The 18,497-nt window shown below is 39.3% G+C and overlaps 1 protein-coding gene across 4 annotated transcripts in view; it reads left to right on the top strand.

The window, feature by feature from the left end:
* Positions 1–18,497, top strand: part of TMEM108 (transmembrane protein 108) — a 370,555-nt gene that overhangs the window by 92,289 nt on the left and 259,769 nt on the right. The gene's annotated exons all lie outside the window — the stretch shown is intronic.

Here is an 18,497-nt window from a genome sequence, read left to right as displayed (position 1 = left end):
AATTTTAATTTACTGGGAGAGAATAATCTAATAAGAAAGACTATCCTTGGGCTTTTCACATGGTGAACCCTAGTATGATTTTGACAAAGAAGCCCAAGTATATACTACTATAATCTTTTGTTAAAGAAAGTGATGTTCTGGCCGGGTGCGGTGGCTCACGCCTATAATCCCAGCACTTTGGGAGGCCAAGGTGGGCAGATCACAAGGTCAGGAGTTCGCGACCAGCCTGACCAATATGGTTAAACCCCGTCTCTACTAAAAAAATACAAAAATTAGCCAGGCATGGTGGCAGGCGCCTGTAGTCCCAGCTACTCTGGAGGCTGAGGCAGGAGAATCATTTGAACTTGGGAGGCAGAGGTTGCAGTGAGCCGAGATAGCGCCACTGCACTCCAGCCTGGGCAACAGAGTGAGACTTTGTCCCAAAAAAAAAAAAAAAAAAAAGTGGTGGTCTTATCTAGACCCTCCAGAATCTAGAGTAGCATTGTCCAATAAAAATGTAATATAAACCTCAAGTATGAGCTTTATATGTAATTTTAAATTTTCTAGTGGCCACATTAAAAAATAAAAGGAAGCATGAAATTAATTTTAACAATATATTTTATGTTGCTTAATATATTCAAGATATTATTTCAACATGTACAGTTGTCCCTTGGTATCCATGGAGGATTGGTTCCAGGACTCCCCACAGGTACCGAAATCTGTGGATGCCCAAGTCCCTTATATAAAATGAAATATTTGTATATAACCTGTACACATCCTCCCATATATTTTAAATCATCTTTAGATTACTTAAAATACCTAATACAATGTAAATGCTATGTAAATAATTGTTGTGCTATATTATCTGTATTATTTTTTGTTGTATTTATTTAAAAATACTGGGCAATTGCATATGTAGAACCCATGGATATGGAGGGCTGACTATAATTAATATAACTATTAATGAGATATTTTGCATTTTTAAAATACAAAGTCTTAAAAATCCTATTGAGATGTGCTGTAAGCATATTTTTATACTTACAGCACATCTCAATTGGGACACTGAAGTTTCATGGACAATACTTGATCTGTACTTAGATTAAAACTTACAGTAGAAAAAGTAGATTCACATATCCAAGTCATTCCAAACATGCATATCAGTTGTCCAGTAACTGCATCAGTGTCCATTTCTAAATTTAAATTTAACTTTAATTAAAATTAAATAAAATTTAAAATAAAATTCGGTTTCTTATTCACACTAGCCACGTTTTAAGCACTCAGTAACCACCTGTGGTGTGGCTGCCATGTTGGACAGCACAGAAAGGACTGCTTTCTCTAGCCTTTTCCTTCACTCCCACATGTCTCAGATTGGAAGACCTGTGTGAGAACTCAGATGGGAAGAGAATCTTATTTCATAAGTGTGGAACCACAGACAAAGAGTTGACGTTCTTAAAAGGAAGTTTCCATTCAGGCTATATTAGTACCTGCCTGGCAAGGAGTTATCTGTCTGGTAGACCACACTATCTCCACCCTTGTTCCTAGATACACCCCTCATTGTCTCCCCAACAGATAAAATCATGCCAACCTTGACAGTCTGCCTCCCTCAGGCTCCCCTTGTCCTCCACTCCAGGCTGGCTCATTTCCATTACGTCAGTGTATTTCCTGGTTATAGGCCCCCTTTATCTTTCTCATTGTTTCAATTTCCACATTTGGCCTTAATTTCTATGATACCTTAGTGCAGCATTCAAATGTTTAAATTCCAGTTTATTTCTTAATTAAGATCATGTATATCAAGGTCAATGTTGTTGATTTATGTTAATTTGAATAAGAAACATTTCCTTTGCCCCTTGCTCCAGATTTCTAGAGTGGCTGGGCCGAGAAACTTTACTTCCTGTTCACCTAGGTAGGTATCTTGCTTTGGGCACATCAGGATTCTTTAATATAATCACTCTGTGGTGAATCAGACCTGTGAACCTTAAAGAACTTATCTGTTCCCTAAAGAGGAAGAATTAAGAAATATCAGGTGGATAGATAAAGACTTAGCCTTGCCAGAAGTTTTGCCCCACACCTTGCTTGGGTCTGAAACTTGGTTGGCACATAGTATAACAGTAACTCTATCACTCATAGATTAAAGAGAACAGAAGTCTGTCATTTTCTGTTGGGTGCCTGGCACCTGCAAGGGACATCACTGATAAAATTCATCCACTCTGTTTTGAATATATCAAGTGAAAAGCACTTACATTGCTTTTTCAGGTCTGGAGAATGATGACCTAAGAATGGGCCCTTGTTCAAGACAATTCCAAGTCCTCCCTTAGCAAGAAAGTTAGCTTGGAAATTAGGAAATAAATATTTGACCTGTCGAATCATTTTAAATTAACCTGAATAGAAATGCATATTGTGCTTCTTCCTCATTACCATCAGAATCAAATCATTTTAGAGACAGCTAACCCTTCGTGGAAAGAGGATCTTTATTGCCTGTAAACCTTGGATGCCAGTCCCAAGTCTCTTGGCTGCAAGGAATGTGACATCAAGAAAGCCATTGAATTGTTCTTGGCCTCACTTCTCACCTGTCAAGTGAGAACAGTAGACTAGATGATCTTAAGGCCTTTTGGTCATCACATAGTTTGATCATCTACTCTAATCCCATGGTTTCTTGGATGAAGAAACAAAGGCCTGCAACGTTACTTCCTAAGATCCCACAGCAAGTGTGAGGCTGGTCTCTGGTTCTCCGTCGTGCTCTGTCCACTTCAGGAAGCTTCATTGTTCACTTAGAGGTTAAGCTTGAAACAAATAAAAATACCCAGAGGGATAGCTGATTCTCTGTTCTTCCCATAATGTCATTTGGTCTGCTCATATATTGAGGTTGCTGGCCAAACATGTAAAATCCATAGGTTACCTGTTAATTTTTTGCCTCCTTAATATAGCTGGCCAGTAATTCAGGTCAGATACCTCTCTGGCATAAAGTCCCCAATGACCTCCTATTTAAAACAAAACAGGCTGGGCACAGTGGCTCACGCCTGTAATTCCAGCACTTTGGGAGGCTGAGGTGGGTGGGTCACTTGAGGCCAGGAGTTCGAGAACAGCCTGGCCAACATGGTGAAACCCCGTCTACCAAAAATACAAAAATTAATCGGGTGTGCTGTTGTGCACCTGTAATCCTAGCTATTCAGGAGGCTGAGGCACAAGAATCGCTTCAATCTGGGAGACAGGGGCTGCAGTGAGCTGAGATCGCACCACTGCACTCCAGCCTGGGTGACACAGCAAGATTCCGCACCCACCAACACCCCCACCCAAAAAAAAAAAACCACTAAATTAGTTCTTTGATGGTGAAAATGCATGGTAACAAAAGAAAAAGCAGTAGCTGGGATGCAGAGTTAAATTTGCTCAAATATTTTCCATTAAAACAATAACTACAATAAACAAACCCAGAGAGGGCCCCAGTAGCTGCTCTGGTTGGAGGCCCACTTTCAAGTGTTGGAGCATCACTCACGGACAGGAAGCAGAGCCTGACTTTCTTGGGAAGGCTTCTTTTAGCTGGGGCAAACCTAGGGACTTTCATTCTCCTTTAGCCTTTCATTCAATGAAAAAGGCCAAGAGTGCCAAGGAAAGGAAACTTGTTGATTGTCTATTATATACCGGGCATGCTAAGTATTTTATATATAGTGGCTCATTTAATTCTGTAACCACCCTGTGAATAGATAGGTATTATTTCCATTTTACAGATCAATAAAAGTTGTGTAGCTTGTCTAGGGCTACACAGTAAGTGATCAGGGATTTTACTTAGCTCTAAAATCTGATTTCTTTCCACTAATAGTCAATAGCTGATAATATGTAGAGCCCAGTGATTTCATTTTGTTTCCACTGAATTTGAGGACACCTGATATCACTCTGTCGGCACCAACATAAATTACAGCCTAAAATGAAAGGTGGATACGGTAATTGAGTAAATTTTGTTAACAAGCAGAGGCTGTTAACCTGCATCAGCGATCTTTTGAAGATTAAAAGCAAAGATAATAAAGGATTTTTTTGCAAATAATACATTTACATACATATCCACTAATCGGCATTGTTGGTGAGTGGCAAAAGGTGTGTGAATCCTAAGTCAAATTCAACTTTCAGAAGTGGTGCTTGCGCTTTTTGGGTAAAATACAGTGCCATCATTTTGGTTTTTAAGAAATCCTGCTGTTTGGGCTTGTGGTTCTGTCTTTTATTCTTTGGGTAGATGAAGGGATGACATTTGCATTCAATGTCCCTCCTGTTCCAGTTAATTGGTGCTGCATAACAAACCACTCCAAAACTTAATGTCAGCAACAACCATGTATATTTGACTCATGATTCTGCAATCTGGCCAGGGCTCAGCAGGGACAACTCATCTTTGCTCGCCTCAGCATCAGCTGGGTTGGCCTAGAGGCTGGGGGTTAGAATCATCTGAAGCTAGCCCACTTACATGTCTGGAGCCTAGCTGGGAAGACAGAACAGCTGGGCTCCTCAGGCATCTCTGTTTGTGGTCTCTCCAGCATGATAGCTTCAGGGTAGACAGACTTCTGTACCAGTTCACTGCTCAGCACATGACCCAAGAGAAAGAAAAGCAGGAACCTTTCATGATCTACCTTAGGAAATCAGACAGCATCACTCCACTATGTTCTATTAAACTGAAGCAGTTACAAAGGCCACTTAGGTTCCATGGGAGTAGAAATAGATTCCATCTCTTGACAGGGAAGTGAAAAGTTTCTCAGAGTCTTGCAGTGGCCACTATTGGAAAATATAGACTGCTACACAGATAAACAAGATTGCAGGTAATATGCTGGTGCCCAAACCAGATGCATCTCTGGGCCTTTCTCTTCTGACCAAGGGAGCATATTGGCATTAAAATGGAATATAATCTATCCATTATGACTTAACTGACATAACTTATACTTTTCAAGAAAATCATCTGAAAATTTATGACACTCTACTGCTAAAAAGAAATTACTTATGAAATACCAATGGATTAGGCTAATGTAGATAGTTGAAGTTGAGTCTTTCCCTAAATTTTTCATCATTTTTGAGCTGGTGTCTGTTTAGTGTTCCTGAATGATCATCAGGTTTCTGCTTTTCTACCTTGTGTGCAGAGGTAAACAGCTGAATATTTATGTAAACAGCTTTGTATAGAAACTTCTCCATTTAAAACTAAAAAGGGAAGGCAATTGCACTTAAGATTGAATGTTTCCTGAAGGGGTTGTTTCAGCATTATACAGCAGCTGCTGCCTCCTCATTTGAAGATGAAATTATTATTCAAGACACATTTCTCAAAGTTTACAAAATTATTACAAGCACACCTTATTTTATTATGCTTCACTTTATTGTGTTTTGCAATTTTTATAAATTGAAGGTTTATGGCAACCCTGCATTGAGCGAGTCTATCAACACCATATTTCCAACAGCATGTGTTTAATTCATGTCTCTGTGTCACATTTTGGTAATACAATATTTCAAACTTTTAAATTTTATTATATCTAGTATGGTGATCAGTAATCTTTGATGTTACTACTGTAATTGTTTTGGGGCACCGTGAACCATGCCCATAGAAGACAGCAAATTGATAAATGTTATGTGTGTTCTGACTACGCCACCAACCAACTGTTCTACTTCTATCCCTCTCACTGGGCCTCCCTATTCCCTGAGACACAACATTATTAAATTCGGCCAATTAATAACCCTAAAATGGCCTCTAAGTGTAGGAAGCCTTGTTGAAAGCCTAGAGGCCAAAACAACAGCTAGGCCTCTTGCATCAGCAAGACAAGTTAGGAATGCAAAGCAAAAGTCCTTGAAGGAAATTAAAAGTCCTACTCCAGTTAACACATGAATGATAAGAAAGCAAAACAGCCTTACTGCTGATAGGGAGAAAGTTTTAGTGGTCCAGATATATATAGAGAGAGTGAGAATATGTAGAAGATAGATAGATAGATAATATATAGAGAGATTAAATCAGTCACAACATTCCCTTAAGCCAAAGCCTAATACAGAGTAAGGTACTAACTCTTTTCAACTCTCTGAAGGCTGAGAGTGGCAAAGAAGCTGCAGAAGAAAAATGGAAAGCTAGCAGAGGTTGGTTCATTAGGTAAGAGGAAAGAAGCCATCTCCATAACATAAAAGTACCAAGTGAAGCAGCAAGTGCTCATGGAGAAGCTGCAGCAAGTTATCCAGAAGATCTAGCTAAGATCATTAAACACTAAGCAACAAATTTTCAATGTAGATGAAACAGGCTTCTGTTGGAAAAAGATGCCATCTAGGACTTTCATAGCTAGAGAATAGAAGTCAATGCTTGGCTTCAGTGCTTCACAGGGCAGGGTGACTCTCTTGTTAGCGGCTAATGCAGCTGATGACTTTAAGTTGAAGCCAATACTCATGTACCATTCTAAAAGTTCTAAGATCCTTAAGAATGATGCTAAACTATTATCGCCTGTGCTTTGTAAATGGAACAACATAGCCTAGATGACAACACATCAGTTTATAGCATGGTTTACTGAATGTCTTAACCCCACTGTGGAGACTCACTGCTCAGAAAAAGAAGATTCCTTTCAAAATATTATTGCTCATTGACAACACACATGGTCACCCAAGAGCTCTGAGGGGGATGTACAAGGAGATTCTTGTTGTTTTCATGTCTGCTAATGCAACATTCATTCTGCAGCTCTTGGATCAAGGAATAATTTCAACTTTCAAGTCTTATTATTTAAGAAATTCATTTCATAAGGCTATAATTGCCATAGATAGTGATTCTTCTGATGGATCTGAGCAAAGTAAATTGAAATCCTTCTGGAAAGGATTCAGCATTCTAGATGCCATTAAGAACATTCATGATTTATGGGAAGAGGTCAAAATATCAACATTAACAGGAGATTGTAAGAAGTTGATTCCAATCCTCATGGATGACTTGGAAGGGCTTAAGACTTCAGTGGAGGAGGTCACTGCAGATGTAGTGGAAATAGCAGGAAAACTGGAATTAAAAGTAGAGGCTGAACATATGACTGAATTTCTGCAATCTCATGATAAAACTTTGCTCATCTATGGATGAGCAAAGAAAGTGGTTTCTTGAGATGGAATCTACCCTGGTGAAGGTACTGTGAACATTATTGAAATGACAACAAAGGATTTAAAATATTACATAAACTTAGTTGATGCAGCAGCAGCAGCAGCAGCAGGGTTTGAGAGTATTGACTCCAATTTTGAAAGAAGTTCTGTAGGTAAAATGTGGCAGACTTTATTGTTTAAGAAATTGCCACAGCCACCCCAAACTTCAGCCACCACCCTGATCAGTCAGCAGTCATCAACATCAAGGATCCTCTACCAGCAAAAAGATTACAACTCACTGAAGGCTCAGATGATCATTAGCATTTTTAGCAATAAATTATTTTTAATTAAGGTATGTACATTTTTTTAGACATGTTATTGCACACTTAATAGACTACAGTAATGTAAACATAACTTTTATAGGTACTGGGGAACCAAAAAATCTGTGTGACTCACTTTATTGTGATATTCACTTTATTATGGTAGTCTGAAACTGGACCTGCAACATCCCTGTGATATGCCTGTAAGGAAGATCATATGCCGTTTGTCTTTCTGTGCCTGGCCTATTCACTTATCATAATGCCCTCCATGTTCATGTTCATCCATCTTGTCACAAGTGGCAGAGTTTTCTTTTTTTTCTTTTTCTTTTTTTTTTTTTTTTTTTTTTTGAGATGGAGTCTCGCTCTATCGCCCAGGATGGAGTGCAGTGGTGCGATCTCGGCTCACTGCAAACTCTGCCTCCCAGGTTCACACCATTCTCCTGCCTCAGCCTCCCGAGTAGCTGGGATTACAGTCACTTGCCACTGCGCCTGGCTAATTTTTTGTATTTTTAGTAGGGACGGGGTTTCACCGTGTTAGCCAGGTGGTCTCGATCTCCTGACCTTGTGATCCGCCCACCTTGGCCTCCCAAAGTGCTGGGATTACAGGCATGAGCCACCGCTCCTGGCCTCAGAGTTTTCTTTTTTAAAGCTGAATACTATTCTATTTTATATATGTATACAGTATAGATTATATATATGTATAAAATCTAACTCACATTTTATTTGTGCATTCTAGTTACCTTTTAAAAATATATTTCTAATATTGCATTGTAAGGGAATGTTGGTATATCAGTCCTTTGCAATTTATTGAGGTTTTCTTTACAGCTTAGTCAGTTTTCAGAGTTAATATTTCACTAATTATTGTATTCAATATTCTATATATGTTCTATACATCTAAAAGTTAATTATGCTATTTAAATCTTTTTATCTTTACTGACTTTTTTTATCTGCTGAAGCTATCAATTACTAGGAGAGTTGTATTGCAGTTTCTCCCTCTGGTGATGGATTTGTCTATTTCTCTTAATTGCCATGTGTGATATAATAAGAAATATATATTTGGTCACTGCCCTCAGTTCCTGACACAGCTCCTAAAATGCTTGTAATTTCCTGAGTAATAGGGGTGCTTATTAACGCTATTTCTTCCCCCCTCTCTTCTTGCTGTCTCTTGTTTTTTTTTAATTATTATTTTTATGATAAAAGATTGTTTTATTTCAACAGCTTTAGGAGTACATGTGATATTTTTGGCTATATGGATGAGTTGTAGAGTGGTGAAGTCTGGATTTAGTGTAAACTGTCACCTGAATAATGTGCATTGTACTCAACAGGTATTTTTTCATCCCTCACCCCCGTCCCAACCTCCCAGCTTCTGAGTCTGTAGTATCCATTATACTACTCTGTCTGCCTTCACATACCCATCTTGCTGTCTTTTGAATTGATAAGTCTTTCTTCCTCACTCCAAGTCCCCCCTACCTGTTTAGAGGTTGTTTGCTCTATGTCTATCTTCTTCCTTAGTAGCTGCTCCTGCTATTTTAACAGGCATCCTTTAAAAAAAAATCGCTATTTGAATATGCTCCAAAATTCAAAGACATGTCTCTCTGGCTTTTCTATTTTTCCTCCACAAATTACACATTTTTCTTATAGTTTTAAACAATGTTTTCCTTTTCCCATTTATCAATATCTTCTCTCATTGTTACTTTCTTCCATTTCGAGGTTTTCATCTGCTATCATTTTTTTTTTTCTGCAGTATGTACTTTAGAATTTCCTTTAGCGGGTCTTTCTCTCTTCTAATAGCAAACTCCATAATAGACATCAGTGATACAGAGATAAATAAGGCTCATTCTCATACAATATGTAATTGCAATGTAAACTAAGTACAAAATTAGAGGTTAGGACAAAGTGTTGAAAGCACAGAGAGGGGAGACTAACTCTAGAGAGTGAGAAGAGCATCTCAGGAACAATAAATGTACATGAAATTATGGAAGGCTATGAGTATATTCATGGAACATTCATCAGCTCAGTGGGCTGGAGCTTAGGCGCGGGTTGGTGCCAGATGGAGCTAGAGAGGTGAATTAGCTAGATGGTGGGCTGTGAAGAGCCTTAAATGCCAAATTGAATGCAACAGGGAATTGGGGGAGGTTTTAGGCCGGGGACTGGCATGATTAGATGCATTATTTAGAGGTAAACTGTGTGACTGCATGGAGGGCCATGAGCTGCAATAGTCACCTAAGAGGAAGCTGAGTAACTAAAGGAAGGCAAAGCAAGGATAATGAAGAGAAGAAAAGAAATTTTAAAAGACATTCATGAGGTAAAATCTTAACAGATTCAAAGTGTAGAGCACTGGAGGATGTACTCCAGGGACTCTAATTTGGAGGACCAGCAAGCTTGAAAGCACAGGAAGGAGTGCTCATATTTGGGAGTGGAGGGAGGGTGGCATTAGAGATCATGAGTTTAGTGTGTAGCATAAAACGTTTTATGTGCTTCAGGACAAATGGTGCATTGGTTTTAGAAGAATTAATATTTGAGATACTGGGGGGATATCTATGTGCTGAGAACTCTGCAACATTTTCTGATTATATTTGGCTGTTGTGGTCATTACTATTTTTCTTTTACTTTCTGAATTAGAATACAGATCTGGGTTTCAGGATGCAAAGTCTATTTTCTGCAATGAAGTGTAATTAAATAATAGTTGGGGTTCAGTTACATTTTAAGTCAGAAACTTGAAATGTAGTCCTGCCTTCACTGTGTTTTGCAAAATTATTGATTCTGAGCACTGATTGCTCTTGACTGGTAGGACCTCTTGTTTTGTGTCTGTTTTTATCTTAGCACTGTTTTCAGGCTGACAAATGTGACCCAGATTGTCTAAGAGCATCTGTCAAGACAGGAGAGAAGGAAGACAGGGCAAGAGAAGAGGGGAGGGAAAAACATACTTCATTTAATTAAAAAAAGTATTTGCAGGGCTTATGCCTCCTACCTGCTCTCTTTAGCTAGCAAGATCAGATTCTCCCCTAGAGATTGCTTCCTGGCCTGTAAGCCCAGACTAGGGCTTTCTTTTTGATGCGTGAGTCATCACAGTATTTCTGTGACTTATTATTTACTCGCATGTAATAATTGCAATGAGCACTACTGAGAATTGAGAGGAGCTTCTTCCTACCAGGGTGTGAAGTAGTTTTGACAGCAGGTGTGGTGTGTCAGCCTGAAACCTGAACAGGGCATCACCTTTTACCTGGTGCCATCACAGAGTGCTCCAGATTTGGGTAGGAAGAGGATCCCATCACATCCAGGCGTCTCTTAACAGAGGAAAGGGAGCTGATTAGGGAGTTTTGAAAACAAATTATGCTATAAAATGTTTTACTTGGAGAACTGTGCTGTGGCAGCATCCTGTTCTGAAATAATTCCTAGCCTTTTATGTGGTTGTTGGTGGCTGATCCATGGAATCCTGCTGTGTCGCTCAGCTGCTGTTAAAATATTGGATCAAAGAAATGACTCAGGAGGAAAAGTGTCAAGTAAAATTTAATCATTTCATCCTTGCTGAAAGATAGAATTTGAGTTGTTAAATTGCAGAATTAGTCCTGGAGCTTTTGTTGTTGTTGTTGCTAGAAATTAGTTATGATAAGAAGTTGTATTCCTACATCTGCATAGAGACAGTGTTTATCACTAGAACCTATCTCTGGTTGGCATCAGTAAGGCAGAAAGTGAGAAGTGGTGACATATGTGAACGCATGAACAATGCTAGGCATTGTACCTAAATTATCTCATTTAATCTATTGTACAATAAAGGAAACTCAGAGATGCTCAGAGACTAAAGACGCCATCCGAAGTTACTGAGCAGGCACATGGCAACCACAGTTCAAACGCAGTGTAATTGTTGGCAAAATCTATACCACACTGCCGTCAGTCATCTTTCAGTACTTTTTTCTAATTTGAAAGAGCAGATGTGGTTTCCATGATGAATTAGTTTCACCCAGGTGTCTTCCCTTGATAGAAACACCATCCTGTCATGCCTGCCCCAGATTCCCAGCCTTCTATCCCCAGATGCTGTCTTCGAGTAACAAAGGAAGGAAAACATGTGAAGGGGCTCACTCTGTTCTTTGCTTTGAACTGTTTCTTGACTGCCTGTTAGACCATTTGTCAGGTATGTTTTTAAACTATTACAGTTTCTGGCTATCCTTGTCACAAGGATAGATTACACAAGGTTCTCAGCAGCAAAGATGTCAGCTGTACAAATACAAGGATTTGGTCCTTGTTTTTCCTAGTGGTTTAAAATTGACTAAAGGCCAAGGATAGGCCAAATGTCAAGCTGTCAGGAAAGGCAGGAACATATAAAGGTTGTCTTGGGAGCAGGTTTCCTTGGTGCCCACCCAAAGTGGCTTCCTGCATTCTACAAAGCTTAGGGGAAAACAGCATTTAATTTACATGGAGTGTTCTGTCGTCTCCAAGAGAACTTAAAATCACTTGCTTGAACAAGCAGAATTTACAATAAGAGGGCTTGAGAACATGAATGGATAGCCTTTTGTTATGGAAACAAGTTGTGTTATACAGATGAAAATGTTAATAGTTTTGGATGGCAATTGGAACTGGAGCTTATATCTATGCATGGTTGTTTTCCCTGGGACTTTTAGATACCCAACCAAAAGAGTAGAGTATTTTTAGCCAGGTTGTCACCCACAAAGAAAATAAAATGAAGATCTAGGACTAGGAATCCGGAGTTGAGAAAAAGAGGAACAGAAAGTGAGAGGATTGGTTACAAGCAATGACCATTTACAGAACAGGTGTGACTCATTCTCCAAGGTAGAGTTTATCACCTTACCCCACAAAGAATGACTTTCTGGAGAACCCATATTAGTCTCTTCCTTTATAAGACTTCACAGGAGAAAAAGGAGTGAAAAGTAAGAGAGACTATCAAACTTGTCCAACCCAGGGCCTGTGGGCTGCATGTGGCGGCCCAGGACAGCTTTGAATGTGGCCCAACACAAATCCATAAACTTTCTTAAAACATTATGAGATTTTTTTGTGTGTGATTTTTTTTTTCTAAGATCATCAGCTATTGTTAGTGTATTTTATGTGTGGCCCAAGATAATTTGTCTTCTTCAAGTGTGGCCCAGGGAAGTCAAAAGATTGGACATCCCTGCCAAAGATTGAGGAAGTTCATGTATATTCATGTATTCAGATAAGTTCTAACTTACCTGACCAATTTTTGTTTGTTAATTTTATGCCACCTTTTTGCAGTTAAGTGGATTTTGGCATAGTTGCAGGGGCCATTTGTACTAACCTCTGTTGATTTTTTTTTTCTTTTTTTTTTATACTTTAAGTTCTGGGGTACATGTGTAGAATGTGCAGGTTTGTTACATAGGTATACACGTGCCATGGTGGTTTGCGGCACCCATCAACCCGTGTTCATCTACATTAGATGTTTGTCCTGATGCTCTCCCTCCCCTAGCTCCCTACCCCCCAACAGGCCCCGGTATGTGATGTTCCCCTCCCTGTGTCCAAGTGTTCTCATTGTTCAACTCCTACTTATGAGTGAGAACATGCAGTGTTTGGTTTTCTGTTCTTGTGTTAGTTTGCTGAGAATGACTATTTCCAGCTTCATGTCCCTGCAAAGGACATGAACTCATCCTTTTTAATGGCTGCAAAGTATTCCATGGTGTATATATACCACATTTTCTTTATCCAGTCTATCATTGATGGACATTTGGGTTGGTCCCAAGTCTTTGCTGTTGTGAATAGTGCTGCAATAAACATACGTGTGCATGTGTCTTTATAGTAGAATGATTTATAATCCTTTGGATATATACCCAGTAATGGGATTGCTGGGTCAATCTGTCTATCTGACAAAGGGCCAATATCCAGAATCTACAAAGGACTTAAACAAATTTACAAGAAAAAAACAACCTCTGTTGATTTTCTACCAACTTTTTAGAAACTCGTGTTCTTAAAGTGTTCAGAGGCCTTGTGTTTCTCATCTGTGTAATAAAGGAGGTGATATAGATGACCCATAGTGTATGATTTGTCACTCCAGAAAATAGTTATAAGTGAATTCAGGTATCATTTGATGTACTAGACACCCAATGACTAGGGGAAAATCAGCAAAGGACAGGTAGTTCTCTAGAGCCCTGTCTGGTCTTTCCTGTGTACGCACAGCTTTAAGTATTTGCCCAGCCTTGTATACCTTTAGAGATAAGGGGATCTTTAAAAGGCTGTCTTTAGTGCTTTCCTTCCCTGGATTTTCTTATTAAATTTCTGGCTGCTCTGCCATTTTGTGTTTGCTTGTTCCAACCAGTATCAAAACCTAGGCTAGCCTTGATGTTAGGCTGTCCTGATTGCTTGCCACTGTGACACCTCTTATTTCTGATAGTACCTTGGGCACTGTTTTCCATGCCCTGTTCCAAATATAGTCAGCCCCCTCCAGCAGGGCAGTGGGAGCTGCCTGCCCACATAGTCTTCCTCATCTGCTGAGGCTGGGGTAGGACTTTCAGGTAATGGAGCTAAGGTGTGAGGGGGAAGAGGATAGGAGCAGTCCCTGGGGAAGATGTCACAGATTCCACTGTTGTTACTAAGGTTCAGTAGGTTTTCTTGATAAATCCTTTTTAATTTGTTATATGCCATTGATCAGTTTTTAGAATCTTAATTTGGTTGTTTTTGACAACTGTGCCCACTTTTATCATTGCCCTTTGGGGAAAAGATTTGCCAAGCTCCTCATTAAGCCATTCCAGAAATCCCACCTCTTTTTCATATATTTATAAGTTTTCTTTAAAACATATTTTACAACTGAGTTCGGATTAGTGCATGGACATTATAGTTGTAAACATCTTGAGTCTCTTCAATTATCTCCTATGAGCCCTGCAGGTGCAATTTACCATGACTTGGCCCTAAACCATACTGATTTAATGAACACAGTCAACTATGTATATTCCTTGATGATCTGTTGGTAATTTGAAAGATCATATCAACAGACATTATTCTGAATGGTAGAGTTGTGAAGAATTGTGTCCTGTGAATTTTGCAATTCAGAGGACAGATTGATTAGAAAGAAGATATTCGGTTGGATAATATTTTACTTCAATAAGTCTGGCAAATTTATAAGATCTTTTTTTGAGAAAAGGTCTAGGCAGGATACAGTTGTGGTAAAGAGTCTTTTAAAAGCATCCTCACAAAACAGAAATTAAGTGCCAGATTGGTTGCCATGATCTCAAAGTAGTCATTTATTCCCTTCTATTTTCTGTATTCCATAAGAAGTCTTAAGCTTTTAATCACATTTGAGTGATAGCAACATATCACAGTACCAGAAGACAGGAAATTAAAATGAAGTCTGGCTCTAAGAATGGGATAGAAACTAGTCATAATTCTAATCAAAAGTTATTTTATTTTCTAATTTTTAATAATTATATATTGTGATTTAAAAAATTTTAAAATATGTGCACATGCCCCTCTCCTTCAAATTTTATGTGTGCCAATCATGGGCTCCATTCTGGCAGTGAAATGGCTGTGCATGTCACAGTAGACTAGGGGAGAGGTACTGACTATAGAGGTTCACTCCAAAAGGATCCAGCCTACCAAATCATAGTAATGTTGCTCATATCTTTTGTGAATCTAAATTATTAAAATGAAGGTTAAAATCATACCATTTAAGGGGTAAAGTTAATACTCAGGAGATTTTGAGGCCAAATAGTCTCACCTCTTTTGGGCACAGATCTCTCTAATGGTTAGGTTGTTTCCAGAGCTATGGTGCCAGCAGTGCCATTGTGGTTGAAGCAGGTCCACAGCTGATGCCTTGGATACTGAGAGTAAGACTCATCTCCAGGTCAGTGAAGCTTGCTGAGAGCCAGAGATAAAGGATGAGGGCCTGAACTATAGGGCTGTACTAGAACTCGTTTGGGAACCTAGACATAAACCTCATTCACAGGGTTGGGGCAAGTGTGACAGGATTGGCAAAAGAAAACTGCAAGGAGGTAGGCAGGTGGTGTGCAGGAGTCCACTTTAGTCACCTTAGATATACCTGGGCAAGAGCAGAAAAAGTAACCTCAGACCCTACCTGTCCATGGGATGGGCTGTGTTAATATTCAGATAAGTAAGGTGGGATGAACCTGCTGGTAAAAGGCTTTCAGAGCATGTAACTGGATGAGGTGTAAGCCAGGGACTGACCTGTGTGGTCTACCCTGTGCCAATGAGATGTCATTGTCTCTATTCATAATGACAATTGAACAATCCCTGCTGCTGACACAAATACTACAAGGCCCAAACAATATAAAACAAAATATATCCCCTTTTATTTTCATGGTTATCATTATTGCTATTAATAAAAAGAAAGGACCTTGGGTTAGTGGGCATGACCCTGGAATGGAAGTTGAAACTTAGTGCTTGGCCCATTAAGACATTACAGAAAAAAATCATATAATTGGAATGAATCTCATTTTCCCACTGTCCTTGTTATTATTGGACAAGATTTCTCAACCCTAATACAATGAACATTTTGGACCAGATAATTCTTTGTTATGGGGAGAAGAGGGGCAGGCTGTCTTGTGTGTTGAATATTTAGGAATGTCTCTAGTGTCGACCCACCATATCTCAGTAGCACTCCCCTTCCCCATTGTGACAACCAAAAATGTCTCCAGACATTGTCATATATATTCTGGGGGGCAAAATTGTCCACCATTAAGAACCACTACTGAAAAGATACAAAAGAAGCTTGTGTAAGATATGACTTTGTCCTTAAGGAATTCACAAACCTGTTAGGTGAACACACCTAATATAATATAATCCATATACATGGATAATGTGGTAAAAGTTAAATTTGGAACAGTGAATTTCTCAACTTACACATAAAAAGAGTTAAAAGCAGAATATGAGAATAGCTGTGGACAGGAAGGGTGCTGAGGAGCCAGGGATAGAAACAGCATTTGAGGATGGACAGCATTCAGCATATTTAGGGGAGATGAGGCGGGCAGCTCAGCTAGAGGAACAGGAGCAAGTATGTTTGTCAAGGTCCATGAGAACATTACCTGCTTAGGGTGGATGTGTGTGCTGGGAAGTGGAGGCAGGAGGCTGCAGCAGGCTGCTGCTATCCTGGAGCACAGTTCCACACTCCACATGTCCCTGCTCCCTAAAACATCACATCCCAGGCATAAAGTTAGTTCTAGAAATCAGGCCTTACAAGTATTGGTGATTCTACTTTTCTCCTCTCCCCATGTGATTAAGTGTGATAATAAAACACCTGCTAATACTTTAACTCACAATCTGTGCCCCCTCATTAGGGATTCTACTTGATAAGGCTGTTAGTGTAGTATAATTATAACTAACACTTATTAAGTTCTCACTATGTTCCAAGCAGTGTTCTAAATGCTTTACATGTCTCAATTATTTTCCCAACAGCCCTAGTTGTAGTATGTTGTCATTTTCTCAGTTTTCAGAATGAGGAAACTGAGGTGTGAAGAGGTTATACCTTGAATATGCCCAAGATAGTGCACCTAATAAGTGGCATAAACAGCATTTGAATCCAGATGGTCTGGCTCCAGTGTACTTTTAACCCATATTATACCCCTTCTCTATCCATGCTGATAAAATTGTGTATGTGACATAGATAGCAAAAAAACTACATAGAAAAAAGAAACAACTGTATGGTACTGATGGAATTACTGGTTCATATCCAGAGCTCTGGCCTCTGAAAAATCCAAAACTGTCCTTGAAGCATGGGCTTATCTTCAGGGAGTTTACATTCCAGGGGTGAATTGAAAAGAAGCTCTGGATTTGGAATTAATATCACATAAATTACTTGGATATATTCAGGATTAGGAATATTGGTGTACCTAATCTGAATCTTTTAAAATGGGAATGCTTGGATCTGTCTTATTTCCAGATTTCATAGATTAATGTATTCAATTCATGTTCCCCAGGATATTAAAGTACAGTGCATTCATCTGGAGCTGTTTAAAAAAGAAAAAAAAGTGCTTTATGTTTGTATAGGTCATCTTCAATTGCATCATTTAATTTTATCATAACAGCTCCAGAAGCAAAACTGCTTATGAGGCATAAGAGTTTGCATTAATCTTTTCATTCCTTTACCTTTTATTATTGCCTTGTATGGCGAAAAGATGTCATAATTCTGTTTTACAGATGAGGAAACAGAGGCACAGAGAGATGAAGCCAATTACTCAAGAAGGCAGAAACAGATTTAGGTGTGTAATTCTCCTAAGCTCCCTGGGTAGATCCTAAATCTGCTGCACTGAAATGGGCTGCAGGGGAGGCCAGACAGCCAATATGATTTCCTTCCTACACAAAGACTCCATGCTCAGCCTTGACCAGGCTGGTGTCTTGCCAGCCCCAGCACATGCCCTTCTCTGCCTTCACTCATTCCCTGACCTGCATTGCTTCCTCTCTTCTCTGATACTCTTAAGTTATGAACATTCTACAAGGGAAAGGAAGGCTCACTTTTATTTTATTTTATTTTGCTTTAAGTTCTGGGGTACATGTGCAGAATGTGTAGGTTTGTTACATAGGTATACACATGCCATGGTGGTTTGCTGTACCCATCAAACTGTCATCTACATTAGGTATTTCTCCTAATGCTGTCTCTCCCCTAGCCCCCCACACCCTGATAGGCCCCAGTGTGTGATGTTCCCCTCCCTGTGTCCATGTGTTCTCACTGTTCAACTTCCACTTATGAGTGAGAACATGTGCGTTTGGTTTTCTGTTCCTGTGTTAGTTTGCTGAGAATGATGGTTTCCAGCTTCATCCATGTCCCTGCAAAGGACACGAACTCATCCTTTTTTTTTTCTTATCATAATTTTAAATTATTATTATTATTATTATTATACTTTAAGTTTTAGGGTACATGTGCACAATGTGCAGGTTTGTTACATATGTATCCATGTGCCATGTTGGTGTGCTGCACCCATTAACTCGTCATTTAGCATTAGGTTTATCTCCTAAAGCTGTCCCTCCCCGCTCCCCCAACCCCACAACAGTCCCCGGAGTGTGATGTTCCCCTTCCTGTGTCCATGAGTTCTCACTGTTCAGTTCCCACCTATGAGTGAGAACATGTGTTGTTTGGTTTTTTGTCCTTGCGATAGTTTACTGAGAATGATGGTTTCCAGTTTCATCCATGTCCCTACAAAGGACATGAACTCATCCTTTTTTATGGCTGCATAG

The sequence above is a fragment of the Nomascus leucogenys genome, chromosome 8 (genome assembly GCF_006542625.1).
Source record: "Nomascus leucogenys isolate Asia chromosome 8, Asia_NLE_v1, whole genome shotgun sequence".
Taxonomy (NCBI): Eukaryota; Metazoa; Chordata; class Mammalia; order Primates; family Hylobatidae; genus Nomascus; species Nomascus leucogenys.
This window is presented reverse-complemented; position numbering and strand designations above follow the sequence as displayed.